We start from the raw sequence: 9540 nt of genomic DNA, 5'->3' as shown, positions 1-9540 counted from the left end.
CCTAAATTAGCTCAGGGTTTCTCAATCTCAGCTCAGTGGACATTTGGGCTACACAATTCTTTACTGTGAGGAGGTATTCTGTGCATTATAATATTTTTAGCAGCATCCCTGCTCTCTACCTACCAGAGGCCAGCAGCATCCCCTAGTATAACACTCAAAAACACCTCCAGAAATAAACAAATGCCGGGGAGGACAGGCGGCCTGAATTAGCTAGAGTTGATGTCTGTGAAACAAACAAACAAAAAATCCTAACAGATGGCTACTGTATCTTTGGCAACTTTTCATTATGAATTTCATAGAAATATCTCATTTGTTTCAATAGCTCAGCTACATAGTATTATGGTGTATGGCTACGTCATTAGTTATTGAGTCAGTGTACTAATTATGGATTTTAAGGTTTTATCTGGTGTTACTTTAAATAGATTTATGAAGATATAATTCAAACACCATAAAATTCAACCAATTAAAGCGTGCAATTCAATGGCTTTTAGTATATTCACAGAGTTGTTCAATCACCACTCTAATCAATTTAGAATACTCTCCTAAGTTGTCACCCATCTAAATTCCATCTCCCCAGTCCATGGCAACCACTATTCTTCTTTCTAGCTCTGTAGATTTACTTATCCTGAATATTTCATACAAAGGAAATCATAGCATGTGCTGGCTTGTTTCACTTAGCACAATGTTTACAAGGTTCATTCATGTTGTAGCATATATCAGTACTTAGTTCCTTTTTATTGTTGAACTAGAGGCCAGGTGCACGAAATTCGTGCACGGGTAGGGTCCCTAGGCCTGGCCGGGGATCAGGGCCAATGGGGCCTTTAGGCTGCCGGCCGGGGCCTCCCTTTGTTCCGCGCCACCCCTTGGTGGTCAGTCCACGTCATAGCGAGCAATTGAACTCCTGGTCGCTTTACATATTAGCCTTTTATATAGAGAGATAATAGTCCATTGTATGAACATACCACATTTTATCTATCCATTCATCAGTTGGTGAACATTTGGTTTGCTCCACTTTTTGGCTATCATGAATAATGCAGCTATGAACATTCATGAACAAGTTTTTGTGTAGACATATGTTTTCATTTCTCTTTGGTATATACCTGGGGGTAGAATTGCTGGGTTATACGAAAACTTTATGCTTAACATTTTGAGGAAGTGCCAGACCATTTCCAAAGGGGCCACGCCATTTCACCTTCCCAACAGCAGTGTACTACAGCTCCAATTTCTCCAGTCTCACCATGTGTTATTATTCATCTTTTTATTATAGTCATCCTAGTGAGAGTGAAGTGGCATCTCACTGTGGTTTTGATTTGCATTTCTCTGGCGGCTAATGTTGGAGGTGCTTACTGGCCATTTGCATATCTTTGGAGAAATGTCTATTCCAGATTCTTTATCCATTTTTCAATTGGGTTATTTGCCTTTCTATTATAGAGTTGTAAAAAATCTTTATAGCCCAACAGGCATGGCTCATGGGTGAGCATGGAGCTCTGCACCAGGAAATCACAGTTCTAATCCAGGTCAGGACACATGCCTAGGTTACAGGCTCTATCCCCAGTGTTGGGGGCATGCAGGAGGCTGCTGATCAATGATTCTCTCTCATCATAGATGTTTCTATCTCTCTCTCTCTCTCCCTTCCTCTCTGAAATCAATGTATATATATATATACATACATATATATATATATTTTTTTTTTTAAAATCTTTATATATTCTAGATACCAGTCCCTTTTCAAATACATAATTTCCAAAAATTTTCTCCCATTCTATGGGATGTCTTTTCACTTTCTTAACAGTATCCTTTGCAGCTCAAAAGTTTAGATTTTAATTGTCAGTCTTTGAGGTAAAAATAGTGTGCCATGAACAGCCAGTTTGGCCTGCATCTTAATCATATGTTTTTCTTTGAGACAAGAATTATAGTTTGGATGCAGCAGAAGTGTGCATATTTTCATTTCATCACACAGAATATTAAAAACATCTGTATTCAAGGGTCAAGATTTAATAAAATAAAAAATTGCTTAATCAAGGATTCATATATATATATAAATTTTATTGATTTTTTAGAGAGGAAGGGAGAGGGATAGAGAGTTAGAAACATCGATCAGCTGCCTCCTGCACACCCACTGCTGTGGATGTGCCCGCAACCAAGGTACATGCCCTTGACCAGAATCGAACCTGGGACCTTTCAGTCCATAGGCCAACACTCCATCCACTGAGCCAAACCGGTTAGGCCAGGGCTTAATCACGGATTCTTAAGTGAACTTTTGTTCTATTTTGACTGCGTGTGCATAGTGGTGAAGAATATATAACCATTAGCACAGTCTGGTGCCAATGCCTTTAATAGTACTAAGGTACAAGCAATTTCCTCCACCATCAGTGTAAATGCCAACGCAGTGCAAAAAAGCAAATAATGTTTTAGTATTCTTATGAAAATAGTCTTGATCTCACATACCACCCTGGAAAAGTTCTCAAGGAGCCTGAGGGGGTCTGATAGACCACATTTTGAGAACTGCTGCTCTATGACATCCATGTTTGTTTTAAAAGAAAAATAATTATTTTTTTAATTTTATTTTTCAAAGGAGACTTAACTTGGGGTGGTGAACACACAATATAATGTACAGATGATGTATTATAAAATTCTACACCTGAAACCTATATAATTCTATTAACCAATGTCACCCCCAAAAATTCAATAAATAAACATGAACATAGTAGATAAAAAATCTATTTTTCAATTACAGTTGGCATTCAATATTATTTTTATATTAATCTCAATAATTATTTCCATATACATTTTCTCATAAATACTCCTGGAACAAGATACAAGAAGATGTGGTATGTTATCCTGTGATTTTTGCCTACCTTTGACACACCACTGCATATCCCAGGGAAACAACCAGGAGGGAGGAATTTAAGCAAGGATTATGAAAAGAAACGGGTCTTCCAACATATGGATGAGGAGGCAGAAAAGGCAAATTAGTAAATGATCATTTTTTGGTAAAAATTATTTCCTCTTTGTAAAGGCTTCTATTTTGTGAGTAGCAAGTAAGACAGTTTTAGACTGTCCTCTACAAGTGGCAGTGAAGCCTCTGGCCAGAGTTAAAAGTCTATTCAACCCTGGCCAAGTAGTTCAGTTGGTTGGAGCACCATCCTGTACACCAGTGGTTCTCAACCTTCCTAATGCCGCGACCCTTTAATACAGTTCCTCATGTTGTGGTGACCCCCAATTTCATTGTTACAAATTGAACATAATTAAAGCGTAGTAATTAATCACAAAAACAATATGTAATTATATATGTGTTTTCCGATGGTCTTAGGTGACCCCTGTGAAAGGGTCATTCGACCCCTAAAGGGGTCTCGACCCACAGGTTGAGAACCGCTACTGTACACCAATATGTTACAGGTTCGATTCCCTGTCAAGTCACATACCCAGGTCACAGATTCCATCCAAAGTTGAGACATGTATAGGATATTTCTCTCTTTCTTTCTCCCTTCCTCTCTAAAATCAATAAAAACGTATCCTCGGATGAGAAGTAATTTTTTAAAAATAGATCAAAGTAATCCAGTAAAATGTATAGATGCTAATCCAGTAAAATGTATTCTGGGGAACAAGGTATCCCCCAAAAATTCCTTCAGAGAAGCACTTGGACATTATATACTTGAGAATTAGTTAGCTTACCTAAGGATCTTCAAAAACTTATAGCTGTGTTAAAGCAAACTTGACAACAGTTGCAGACCATAGGCAAGTTACTGAAACCTAGCCCAGCCCTAACTTGTCTTTGTTTCCAATCCACACATGCACATCACTGCCAAGATTAATCCCCCTAAGTCATTCTCATTTTGCTCAAGAATTTTTAGTAATAATTAAGAGCTAACACCAATGGAACTCTTAACCAGGTACTCAGCATTATACTGAACAATTTAAATGAAATTTCTTATTCAATCCTCCCAGTAACTCAATGAGGTAGGTTCTGTAGTTCTCCCCGGAGATGAGAAAACTGACTTAAAAAGATATAATAACCTACCCAAAGTTGCTGAGCTTCTGAGTGGCAATGCTAAGATTTCAACCTAGACTTGAGTTAAAGCTCTCAACCCACTACAGTATTTCTGCAGAGATACCATTGGCCTAATAATCACTTCGGACCCTTGCTTTAAAAAACAACAACAACAGTTTATTGGGCACAACTAAAGGCACGTGGATCGGATTTCTCTGAATCACAGCAGGTTTAGGAACACCATACTTCCTACAGAATGAAGTTGATTTCTTACAGCTAAACTCCTCCTAGCAGGATTCTAGGAGAAGGGCAAAATTCCTGAAATCGGCCTACAAAGCTCTTCAGAGTCTATCACTCGATTGACCTTTTTGGTCCCATCTTGCCCCAAGTCCCCTCTCTGGGTCAGTTACTCCTATTCATCATAAAGGTTTCCTTCACAGGGTATTTGCATATACTGTTCTTTGGCCTATGAAGCTCTTCCCTCCTTCCTTAATCTGGTTAACTTCCGCTCACCTTCAGGCCTCAGCACAATGGACATTTGCTGAGAGAACCTTTTCTGAACTCTCTGCCTAGGTCAAATCCCTACCTCTTAATCTCTCATAACACTGTGTCCCACATTTGTAATTTAAAAAATGTATTCATGTGCTCTAGCTGGTTTGGCTCAGTGGATAGAGCCTCGGCCTGCAGACTGAAGGGTCCCAGGTTCGATTCCGGTCAGGGGCATGTACCTTGGTTGTGGGCACATCCCCAGTGGGGGGTGTGCAGGAGGCAGCTGATCGATGTTTCTCTCTCATCGATGTTTCTAACTCTCTATCCCTCTCCCTTCCTCTCTGTAAAAAATCAATAAAATATAAAATAAATAAATAAAAATAAAAATGTATTCATGTGATTTCCTCTCTCTCCCACTATAAACTATAAACTCCACAAAGGTTTTTGCTCATTATTGTATCTTCAGTGTCTAGCTAAGTGCCTGTCACATAAATGGTGCCTATTCAATAAATATTTGTTAAAAGAATAAGTAAATCCAAGGCTTTTTAACTATTCCCTATTTAACCAGCCAACCTTATTGTCCATTCTTACTCAACAGAGACCTACAGTTACAAAGGTTAACTCCTTTATCTATATCTTTTCATCTTTATCCAGACTCTAGACCTTTCTCCACCTCTTCACCTAAATTGCTACAAGGTAGAGCCTGTATTTCCCTTGTTTCACAAAGCTCTCTTTTTATATATATAATTTTTAAACTACTTTTTTTATTGATTTCAGAGAGGAAGGGAGAAGGAGAGAGAGATAGAAGTATCAATGATGAGAGAGAATCATTGATTGCCTACCTCCTCCTATGGGGGATCGAGACTGTAACCCGGGCATGTGCCCTGACCAGGATCGAACTATGACGTCCTGGTTCACTGAGCCACACCAGCTGGGCTCACAAAGCTATCTTTAATTCACTAGCCCGTAACATTCTCCTCTAAACTGCTACATCACTTTCTACGCCAATCATTTGACACTTCATCATATACTGCCATGTATCATTATGAAATATTTCATATGTAAGTGCCTTGTTTTATTATTATTTTTTAAATTTAAGCAGTATTAGGTAATTTGTATGCCCTTAAAGCAGTGGTTCTCAACCTTCTGGCCCTTTAAATACAGTTCCTCATGTTGTGACCCAACCATAAAATTATTTTCGCTGCTACTTCATAACTGTAGTGTTGCTACTGTTATGAATCGTCATGTAAATATCTGATATGCAGGATGGTCTTAGGCGATCCCTGTGAAAAGGTCGTTCAACCACCAAAGGGGTCGCGACCCACAGGTTGAGAACCACTGCTTAAAGGGTAGTTATAATTTAATTTGCTACAGGAGTACCCAGGCACATCATAAGTTCTCTGGAAATAACTGCTGAATGAATTTATGAAGAACTTTTTGTGGCCAGCAATGTGGACTCAGGCTGCAGTTTATTTTCAAATTTGGTAATTGACAATTCTCCTTGGAGGCACCTGGATACTTGATACTATCTTTATGGAATACCTTCAGGGCCCCCTTTTGGTAGACAGTTCAAAACAAATGTGACAGGAGAAGATTAAAGTAACATACTATCTTAAATTTCCTGACATATTTAGAGCAGTTCCATTCTAAATCCATTACTGAATTATTAATATTATATCCCATAACTCTTTAGGATAATTCTACCTTGTCAATCCTTGTTCTTGTCCTTGGAAGTTGGGAGAACGTTTAAATATTTTCAGTAGATTAATTTCTATTTCAAAATATATCATTTAGGGAAATATATTTTTGGCTGTAGTCATGTTACTCTCTTGGCTGAATATCATCCTATATAATAAAAGCTTAATATGCTAAGTGTCCGGACATCAGTCTGGTCAGCCGTTCAATCAAAGCGTAATATGCTAATGATATGCTAAGGCCACTCAACTGCTCGCTATGACGTGCACTGACCACCAGGGGGCAGACGCTCCGACCAGTAGGTTAGCTTGCTGCTGGAGTCCGGCTGATAGAGACTGAGTGACACAGGCTGGACACACCCTGGAGCCCTTCCATGGTCCCTCCCAAGATGGCCAGCCTCCCACGTCCCTCCCCGGGCCCGATCGTGCACTGGCGGGGTCCCTCAGCCTGGCCTGTGCCCTCTCCCAATCTGGGACCCCTTGGGGGATGTCAGAGAGTCAATTTCGGCCTGATCCCGCAGGCCAGGCCGAGGGATCCCACTAGTGCACGAATTCATGTACTGGGCCTCTAGTTTACCATAAACCTAAACCCCATGTAAAATGCAGGAGTGCATTTTAACTTTTTTTTGGTCAGACTAAGATTTAAGTAATTAAGACTTTTTTTCCTTCAAAATCAGAAAGTAAATTATAATTCCTATTATTCTGAGTCTTATTTGAAAATGCAAGAGCCAAGACAATATTGACAGACAATACTGAAATTCAGGGTATATGTGTCACTCATTTCAAATGCAAGGAATTAATCTATTTCATGAGTCTTATTAACCATTATTTTCCCCATACTAATTTAGAAATATTAAAAAATTAAAGTTTGATAATGAAGAATTATCAGTTATCTATTCCTCCTTAGCTGTCCTATGAACATTTTATACGTAGCTAATTACATCTGTTAACAGCTTTATTGAGATGTAATTTACATACTATATAATTCACTCATCTTAAGTGTACAATTCAATTTCTTTTAGTATACTTTCAGAGCTGTGCCACCATCACCAGAATCTAACTTTGTTTTATTTTTAAAACTGAAATAGAATTTACCATGTGTATTACCATTACAACTTTAAGTCTGAAATAGTTTCATCACCCCAATAAGAAACCTGATATCCATTGGTAGTCTATTCCCATTTCTCTCCAACCTTTACAGCCCTAGGCAACCACTAATCTCTATCTCTGAACTTGTTTATTCTTAACATTTAGCATAAATGGAATTGTACAATATGTGTTTTTTTGTGACTGGCTTCTTTCACTTAGCATAATGTTTTTAAAATTCATCCATGTTGTCACGTGTATCAGAACTTCATTCCTTGTTAACACCTGATAATATTCTATTGCATGGATATATCACATTTGGTTTATTCATTCATCGGCTGATGGGTATTTCGGTTGTTTCCACTTTTGGCTATTGGGAATAATGCTGCTATGAACAGTTGCATACAGGTCTTTGTGTAGACATATGTTTCTATTTCTCATGGATAGATACCAAGGAGTGAAATTACTAGGTCAGGTGCTAATCACTCCTAAGATGAAAAAGAGCATTTCCTTTTTTTCTATTTTAAAGGATTTGTGACATAGCCAGGGAACAGAATGTTCATGCAAATGCTAATATCAAAACCTTTTTGAAACAAAAAAATGTTAATCTGCACACAGCTTTGCTATCAAAATAACTGTGTCATATTACTTTCCAATTTGGGGTTCATATAGATATTCTAAGATGAGGTGAGAACTCCTTTACATTTAGTGTAAATCATAAAACTAAATGGAGTTTGCACTGGCCTATTTAATTAACAAAGTAGGATCAAATTCTATTTTTTGAGCGGAATGCATATATCCATCTCTTGTGGCTAACAATTGCTTAAGAGATAAATACACAGTAAGAGAAGGCTTATGCAGTAGGAGGAGCAATAAATAGGAATTTAAAATATCAAACACCCTGATTAAATTAAACACAGCCCATCCCCTAGCGGGGCCTGTTTCTCATCTCATAAGAAAAAAAGTGAAGCATTAATTATAATTCGTCATGTAAATTCTCAAAGCCTTTCATAAAAGCATCTTTCAGAAACTGGAAGCCAAATAAACTTCTGGACACAAGTTATTTTTCCCTCGCTGGCAATGTATACTCCAGGTCAAATATATTCAGGAAGCAAACTTTAAACAGAGAATTAACAGCTGATTTTAAAATTCTACATAAAAAGGGGGCTTAAAAGGGGGGCAAAGCTTAAAACAGACTTTTTAACTTAAAGAAAAATCAAATATCTTGCAGCAGAAATGAGGCATAACCAAGAGAAAACTACCAGACGTCCTCCCGAGCACAGCACCAGAGAACGCCACAGGTCGTCCAACAGACTCATTCGTTTTAGCCAACAGCTCTTTCCTCCCGCCAAAGCTGCCCCTGGAGCTTCAGATCATCACCCAATCGGTGATTTATTATTATTTTTCCCTTTTGATCACCCCCACCCCGAGACACACACACACACACACACACACACACACACACACACACACACACATCCACCTGCGTGGAGGTGTCAAGGCGACTAGAAATGGTTAACAGTGACCAGCAGCGGAGAGAGAAACAAACACCCCTGACAACCCACAGCTGAGTAAGCAAGAGCTGTTGATTCACCAACGTGTTCCCTTTGGAGACCGTCGGCGGGCGCTTGAGAGCCCAGGCACCTTTTCGGAGGCTCGTAGAGAGGGCGAGGTCATATTTTCTCCCCACCCCCCAGCCCCAAACACGCCGATTCGGGTGGGAGCCGGCTGGTCGAGGCAGTCCCTGCCCACCCGCCCCGCAGGAATAGCATCGGCATTAGAGCATCCGATCCCTGGCGAGGCTTGTGGAACTCCCCCACATGAGCTCCGACGCGGCAGGGTCCGGCCCCTGCGCCGAGGGCTTCGGCAGTCATTTGTGCCGCCCCAACCCCCGCCACGATGACCGATGCCGCGGCCGGAGCTGGAGACCCGGGAAATGGCCCGGGAGCCCCCTCCCCTCACCTGGCTCGGTCCCACCTGAAGGCAAGAGCTGAGAAGGAAAGAAACTGGCGGGGGGCGAGATGGGGGGGGCTGACCTTGTGGCTACTGACAGCGGAGCGGCGCATCCTGCTGCTTCCTGGAAAGCGGCCCAAAGCACATTTTCCCCCCTGGAGGAAGGAAACGGGAGGGCGCCGGCCGGGCGGCGATGGGCGCGGCGGCGGTGGTCGGGGCGGGCTGTGCAGCCTCCGGCGGGGACGGTCCGAGGACTACATCTCCCAGGCTGCTCTGGGCCGCCCTGCGTCGTGACCCCGGCGCGCACGGAGGCGGGGACTCTTACCT

The sequence above is a fragment of the Myotis lucifugus genome, unplaced genomic scaffold (assembly GCF_000147115.1).
Source record: "Myotis lucifugus unplaced genomic scaffold, Myoluc2.0 scaffold_66, whole genome shotgun sequence".
Classification (NCBI taxonomy): Eukaryota; Metazoa; Chordata; class Mammalia; order Chiroptera; family Vespertilionidae; genus Myotis; species Myotis lucifugus.
The sequence above is the reverse complement of the archived record's forward strand: the minus strand, read 5'-3'. Positions refer to the sequence as shown.